Source organism: Haemaphysalis longicornis, unplaced genomic scaffold, assembly GCF_048455015.1.
Source record: "Haemaphysalis longicornis isolate Haplotype H1 unplaced genomic scaffold, Haemaphysalis longicornis Haplotype H1 scaffold_5, whole genome shotgun sequence".
NCBI lineage: Eukaryota > Metazoa > Arthropoda > Arachnida > Ixodida > Ixodidae > Haemaphysalis > Haemaphysalis longicornis.
Window position 1 is genome coordinate 153,775,861 of NW_027526385.1, and position 8,040 is coordinate 153,783,900.

At 50.9% G+C, this 8,040-nt stretch overlaps 1 pseudogene; it reads left to right on the forward strand.

Moving 5' to 3' along the window:
• Positions 1-1,131: 1,131 nt before the first annotated feature.
• LOC144138763 (histone H2A-like) lies at positions 1,132-1,974 on the forward strand (annotated as a pseudogene).
• The last annotated feature ends 6,066 nt before the right edge of the window (positions 1,975-8,040 follow it).

Sequence of the window (8,040 nt, forward strand, 5' to 3'; positions counted from 1 at the left end):
CAGTTTTTTAATGCATGCTGCCAATTATCGTTTACCGCTATAATAAATGAACTTCTGAGTTGTTTAGCTGGTGCCGTGCGATATCGTCTATATAAACACAATAGGTTGACATTTTGCATGGGTGAAAAAAAAAAGTTTCTAGCGATTTACCTGGCTGTAGTAGCTCTGGTCCGTCTTGTCATTGTGACTTGTGTTCTGGACGGGATTGCTGCGTTGTTCGTTTTTTTTTTTCACATTTACAGATACTGGTAATTAAAAGAGGTGTACACCAAATTCTGTATAATAATAGTAACTAAAAGTTATACGCCACAAGCTGTTCTGTTGTTTCAGCGAACTGTCACTCTAACCCATACTTGTACTCCAAGCGGGTGACAAACATTGCGAACAAAAATTCCTTCAAGGACAAGTAAAATGGAAATGCGGCGCTGTCAGCGCACCCCTTAATTAGCGTTTGCCTTTCTAATGCGTTTTTATAAGATGCAGCTGATTGTTTCAAGAGTAAGAAATAACCTATTACCATAATCAATCACGTTTATCTTACATTTCTTGCAAGCCTCAGTGTTGCTGCAGTCCAGAAAATCCGGATGTCCGAAGCGCGAGCACGCGAAGGGAGTAACAAACAAGAAAAAAATACTCTGTGACTCTGTGACAAGCTGAACAGCTGTCGCCTTGCAGACGAAAGGACAGCAACCGGCGACCGCCGAACAACGCTTTTCCCCCCTTAAAATCGTCGGGGCAGTCTGCCGGTCGAGCGGCGGGTCTGTAGCAGACGACAAGACAAACGTCGACAAAAATGAACTCAGTAACTACTCTACGTTTAAGCCGAACTTGCTGGACACGTGCTGACGCGTATGGTTTCATAAGTCAAAAGAAAATTTTACCCAGCCCTCTTCCTAGCGCGAAAAATGCAGCACGCGCGCAGCGAAAAAAAGCACGCGCCGAAGCGGCGCCAGCCACCTCCATGCCAGCCACCGCGTACTCCCGCGGAGGGGAGAGCGCATCGCTGCCCTCGCCCGGCAAACTTCAGCTTCGCCTCCCTATTGCGCATGCGTGGCACGCCTGGCCGCGAACGGCCGGTTGCGCTGAGCGTGCCGCAGATACCGGAGCGGACCGTCGAAAACGGTTCGCTAAAACTTATTTTATCGCGGCTTCCGCTTCCACTACGTTGCCCCAGATGCCTTCTTTTTGCGGCGGTCGGTGCCTCGACGCGTGACGGAAGTGCTGATAACTCAAGCAGGCCGATGACGCGTTCGTAGATTCCATTTTGCGAACGGAGGCAGCGACGAGCATCGACGAGGACGCGATGTTTAAAAAAATTTCGCCCCACACCACCATGATGTGTGATAACTTTCCGGTTCAACCGGTCTCGGAAAAAAAAACAATATTGGCCAATAGGAAAACAGGCACGGGACCACTGGCCCCTGCTTTAAATGAGCGCAGCCAGCGTCACAGCGCTCATTCTTTTGATCGACCACACCTTTGTTCGACCACACCTGCAGCATGTCAAGCCGGGGCGCGGGAGCGAAGTCGTCGTCCAAGTCTCCCAAGACCAATTCCCGGTCGGCGCGGGCGGGCCTGCAGTTCCCCGTGGGGCGCATCCACCGGCTGCTGCGTAAGGGCAACTACGCCGACCGCATCGGCGGGGACGCCCCTCTCTACCTGGCCGCAGTCCTGGAGTACCTGGCGGCCGAGGTTCTCGAGGTGGCCGGCAACGCGGCCAGGGACAACAACAAGAGCCGCATCACACCCCGCCACCTGCAGCTGGCCGTGAGGAACGACGAGGCGATGAACAAGCTGCTCGCCGCCGTTACCATATCCGAGGGCGGGAAGCGTCCCCACATCCCGGCGTAGCTGCTTCCCAAGAAGTCTTCCTCTGGGGCTCCGAGCCGCTCCGGCCACTACGGGCGCAAGGACGACGACGTGGGCCCCAGCCAGGACTATTAGCCGTTCGCTGGACACGGTAATAAATTAATGTCCCCAGCCACAACTGCCTGTGTGTGTGGATATTTTTTCTCCCAGGCTTGCTGGCGCACTTAAAACGGCTGCTAGCGTGCCGCTATTCTTTTCTGGGAGATTCACCCAAGGGAATGTTAAGTTGTACCGCATTGTAGCGTCCACTCTTCAGCGTCTTCGCGATATGTGGTAGCGGCTGTTTGTCTCGGTATTTTCTTCTGGTGATATAGGTGCGCTGCAAGTGTGTGAGCGCGCCATAGGTCGGCGTACTCACTCGTGAGTACACTCATTTGTACTCAAACTCACGAGTGAGTACGATGATGAGTGATCACACACCCAGAAAAAAACAGTGAGTACGATGACGAGTGAGTACAGGGGTAAGTCCACTACTCATGAGTACAGTACTCATGAGTACAGTACTCATGAGTACACTACTCATGAGTATGAGTACTCCTGAGTACAGTATTCATGAGTATGAGTACTCAAGAGTTTGAGTACTAATGAATATGAGTACTCATGAGTACACAGCACTTATGAGTACACAGCACTCGTGAGTACACAGCACTCATGAGGACAATACTCATTAATACTGTTTTTGCGAGTGCTTGCACTCTTGAGTATATGCACTCCTGAGTACAGTAGTGCAAACAGTAGTGCAAACAAGAAAACAGACGACAAAAGCTGCCACCCGAAGACACACAGAAAAACGCAGTTTACGGCCACGGCTGCACCGACAACCCCCGAGCTCCCCTGAGCCCGACCCGGCCTGAGAACAAGAGGAGACGCCAGACGCAACGCGAGTGCTTACGTTCCGTTTCGTTTTCTCCCATGTACTTGCCTTCGCGCAGTAAGTCGCTCAACGATAGTGCACCGCGTCAGACGTTTTCTTCATCTGTCCTGATTTATATGTAACCTGTGTTTTTCTAATCAATTAAACAATTTATTTTTTCTACTTAGTCTTTCATTCGAGCTACGACCTAGCTAACAGTGCAGATAAGTTGATTATTCGTGAGTAATACAAATTGAGTACTCATGAGTACAGATTGAGTAGTACTCATGAGTGCAGAATGAGTAGTACTCATGAGTGAAAAATGAGTAGTACTCATGAGTAGTACTCATGAGCCGTAGTACTCATTGAGTACTCATGAGTACAGATTGAGTACTCATGAGTACAGATTCAGTACTCATGAGTACAGATTCAGTACTCATGAGTACAGAGTGAGTACGATTACTCGTGAGCACAAATGAGTTTGAGTACAAGTGAGTACGATTACAAATGAGTGTTTGATGAGTGAGTACGAGTGATTTTGTAAACAGACGAAGTTTTTGAGTCTGAGTTTGATTGAGTACAGCGTGAATGAAAAAAATTGTGATTGAGTTTGAGTGAGTTCTTTCTGTTTTGCCGACCTATGGAGCGCGCTGCCAGATACCGCATCTGCTATCAGCGCCATCGCGAATGCGTTCACTCTTTCCTTCGTGCCCGGAAGCACTGCGAAAGCTGCAGCTATCGCCAGCACAGAGCGGCGCGGCGCATACTTCACTCGTCTCAGAAAATACGCCTCCCAGTTTCTGCTCTGCTTTTCAGTGGCTATCGAATGTGTTCATTGCTGACACTGAAAGGAAGTCTCGTCATTCAAGCGCGCAAACAATTCGGACCAAATACGACCAGCAGCGAACTCGCGACCATGTTCGCTTCTTCGGCTGCATTGTTCCGCTCCTTTTATCTGCAACCTACAGGCGACCACCAAATAAAACGACCAAGCGAGTGGTGCGCGATGTTCTTTGGCGCGTCACCTGGCTCAGCGCCTGGCGAACTTGAGACAGTTGCGTGCGCATGCGTGCCTTTTGTGAATGCATATCGATATTCTCGATTTCAGCCGAAGCCGCTTCGTTTGTATCGACTGTGGCACCCGGCGGCGCTTATAGTGCACGCTGAGAAAGCGACATGATTCCTGAAAGCAGCCGGCAGCCTCGGGCATGCACCAGATATATGTGATATTTCACGTTCAGCTTCTAGATAATGCGTGCGCCAGGCGCTTGTTCTCATTTTATTGTCTCAAAAGCAGATCGGCGTTGGAGCAAGTGGACGATAAAGCTTCTCCCAAGAGTTAACCGTTGCCGGTTCTTATATGAGCCATTTGTTCGTCGAATAAGAGTTAAATCACGCTTGAGTCTTTAGCGTCGACTTGTTCCAACAGCACTCCGCTTTACAGTCAATAAGATGACGATAAGAAGAGTACCTGACGAACATGCTATCTTGAAGTTGAATGTGCAAGTAGGAACAGGTCTTAGCGCATGCCAGCCGCTGTCCAGAATCGTGGCGCTTGCTGGACGCGCCACGTAAAGCGCCGCCGGGTGCTACAATAGTGAAGAACGAGGGGCTGCGACCGAAAAAAAATTGCATGCACTAGTCACCGAAGGGACACGCAGGCGCACACAGCTGGGCCAGAACCAGTAGTTTTCGAGCGCTGCACCATTGGTCTGTTTTATTTTGTGGCCGCTTGTATTTGCGTGGGTGGTCAGCTCTTGCTCAGGCTATGAAAACATTTTTTTCTATCTGAAGGAGAATCTTTCGTACACGATGCTTTCGCTGAAGTAAACGTGAGGTGTGCAGAACGAGGCTTATTCGAGTATTGCGTGCTTGTCGTCCAAGGTGAACTTGTAAGAGCCGGGTACCCAGCGGTCGTCTGAATGACGGACCTCCCGGGATGCCGTCCTGGGCCGGAATTCTGGGCTGTGTCCGTGGCGTAGTTCCAGTGGCGGCGTTTCTGACTTACGCGCAACAGCCAACGTTCCGCCTGGCTCTTTTTCCCTCGCGTCCGTGTCGTCCGCCTGAAATAAATCGGGGCTCACTTGAAGCTGGTGTTTTCTAAACGGACGCAACTCAGCATTCTGCCCCTGGTGCATCCTCGCCAATGCTTTGGGGCTAACATGTGCTCATCCTCTACTATAGGCACGTTGCACCGGACAGAGGCCGCTCTGAGCGCAGCACTTTTCCTACTAAAGTTGTCTGTAGCATAGGCGGAGAGTCTTCATTTTCCCCGGGGGGGGGGGCTCGGCCCCCGGACTTGCAGTCCATAATGATGATGATGAAATGTACCCATCATTATCATGTACACATACATACATCAGGCCCGTAGCCAGGAATTTCGTTCGGGGGGGGCCCACTCGCTGTAGGCCTTGACTATTTCAAGAAAGTACCCATTTTCAATAATTATTTTCCGTAAAATATCAGTATATAAATTATTTGAGTTTTTAAGTGTTATTCTACTTTTTTATATCTTTAGTTTGGAAAGTAATCTACCAAATAGTACAATATTTTCATACGGGCAATATGTCTCAACAAATACCGCTAATAAAAATAAAACTACGTTACTCTGGGCCAAAAATAAAACTACGAATAGCCGAAATATTTTTTGTGCGTTTTTATTTCTGCATATAAATGGTTAAAACTACTGCGGCAGAAATAAAGTGGGTTGACGTGGTGGAAGACGGGGACCGTGTCCACTCCTTTGAGGTGGGGCGGTATTGAGGCGGCTCTGCGAAGAAGCGGCCAGGTTCTTCTTCCTTAAAGCACTGAAGAAAGGCCTGCCAGAGCCGAAGTGCGTACGATGGGCCGATGTGCGATCGCGGAGCAAACTCGACATAACAAATTCTGATGCATTGTATATGCGTTCTATTACGCTTTCGCACTTATGTAAAATTGCACAAATCTAGAAATCTTACCTTCGGAAGCTTGTTGAAGTAGTTCATCAGTGTTGAACCTTGCCGCTTGTTTTTTGTGCTCATAATGAGGAACGCAGAGAACACCACACAAAGGAGGGCAAACACGCGATATATTCCGTCCCAAACACGGGCTGAACTGCAGTGCGTCTTGGCCTCCATTGCAAAGGACCTCGCCACTGAATTTGAGCAGGGGGCGCCCTGTGTAGCTCCGTGTCGCAGATTTTGCTTGGTGGGGGCGGAGAGAGAGAGAGAGAGAGAGAGAGAGAGAGAGAGAGAGAGAGAGAGAGAGAACAACATTGTTTAAACTCAGGGACCAAGGGAATGGGGAGGGGCGGGCCAGAAGGCCGCCACGATTGCCAGGGCCGGGGTGGTCACTGTTGTGAACCGGGGTAGCATGGTCGAAGTTGACCGCCGTTGGTGTCGTGCCGGAGCACTCATGAGGACCAAGTTGAGGGAGAAAGAAAACTTTATGTAGAAGTATTTACATTCTTGCCCAGCGTGAACAGGCAGTGCCGTAGTTCCGTCCACTTTTTCCCGCTGTTATTAGGAACGCACCAATCGCAAAAATCCATGGCGCTCATATTCTCGCCCACACTCTCACACAGAGGGGGCACGTTTCCCTCTCGCACACGTGAAGGTCTGGTTGACTCCGGTGAGGCAATCTGCCTAAGGTCGAAGCCCTTCGGACCACCGATGTTGAAGCGTCGGGAGGACATCTGTGACTCCTTCTGGTATACTGGCATTGGCGGCTCATTGAACAACGGCCTTTACAGAGTCATCAGCCACACCGCAAAGTGCTGGAGAACGATGCGCGGCACGTCCCCAAAGAAGCAGACAGGAACGTCAAGCCTGCCGCCAAAAGTGAGGCACCGCATGAAGCCTTTGTCGCCACCTCTTCGGAACGTTTCCGGTCATTAAGGGGGCATTCTGGGGCGGTTGGGTGGCCGAGAGGGCCGCCGAAAGCGGATTATGTCCAGCAGCCGCGGCACGGGTCGAAGACGCGTCATTGTGTAGACGACAGGATGTTCCTCGCCGATGAGTGGGGTGAGGGGAGAAGGCACTCGGTCGACAGCAGGCTTGGGTGGTCGACCCCAGGACGGCGAAGACGGCTTTCGCGACATCACGTAGACCTGGCTTGATGCCTCCGGGTCGCGCAGCGCCTGCTACCAGATGGACTGGAAGGCAAGGGGTCTGCTGCGCCCTCGCACAGAGAGTGAAGTGCTCGTCGAGGGCGCCACAGGCTGAGCATGTTTGGGGGTGAAATTAATGGTGTGGGTGGTCCGAGCGGCAGTGGCAGCAAAGTCGGTATCGCAGCCGCCCTACTCTGTTCATCAGGCGCCGACTGTCGTATGCGGCTTCCTGTACTCTTTTCTGATGCTCCGTGTTGCTTACGCGGCGCAGGACACGGGCACGGAAAGATATGCTCAGTTTTGCACATGGTCATCTGCTGTAGACAAATTTCTTGATGCAGCGGGGTGCCGAAATTCCTGCTGCTGAAGAACACCCTCCCCCCCTCCCCTCATAAAAATTTCGGGGGGGGCCCGGGCCCCTAGGGCCCCCCCTCTGGCTACGGGCCTGACATACATACATACGTACATACATACACGCATACGTACATAAAGCATACACATACATACACACATACATACATACATACTTTTAGTGCGCTGCCCTTGTCCTTCGAATGAAGAAACGTATTCGAAGGAAGAAACGGGAAGCATCAAAGTAAGCCGTCCACATCTGTACCAATTCTATGGTGCAGTAAGCCTTTAGCCCCAATAAAATGTTAAGTGAAAACGTAGATTCAACTCTAAAGAAATGTTAACTGGTATTATGGCCCTCAAATGGCACTTGGGGGAGTAGGGGGGGGGGAAATCAGCACCGTCGGGGGGGGGGGCAGAGAGAAACACTGGAGGGGGCTGCGCTGATGTTTGCAGGTAAGATAGGCAGGTTGCGCTGATGTTTGCCTCGCAAGCAGCAGCGCCGTTTTAAATGCAGAGCATTTCAGTAACTCACGATGTCACCCGCGTTGGCGTCCGTAGTCCGCACCGCACCCCTCCCTACTATATAAAAAAAATACTATCCGGCGCCCGGCTTCGATCCCTCGACCTTGCGGGCAGAACGCAATGTACATGGTGCGCTTCCCACTACGCCACAAAGCCGACACGGAATCGGACGTTACCAACGCGCCTTATATCGTTGACTCATTCAAATTACTGCTGACGAGCGCTTTCTCGTCAGCAGTTGCCACAAGTGCAACAACATTAACGTAACGCGAACTACTTAACGTCGTGCGCCCCCGGAAATGCTCTGCATTTGATCGTGCCCCTCGCGAGGGGGATGTTTATACAAGAACTCCTT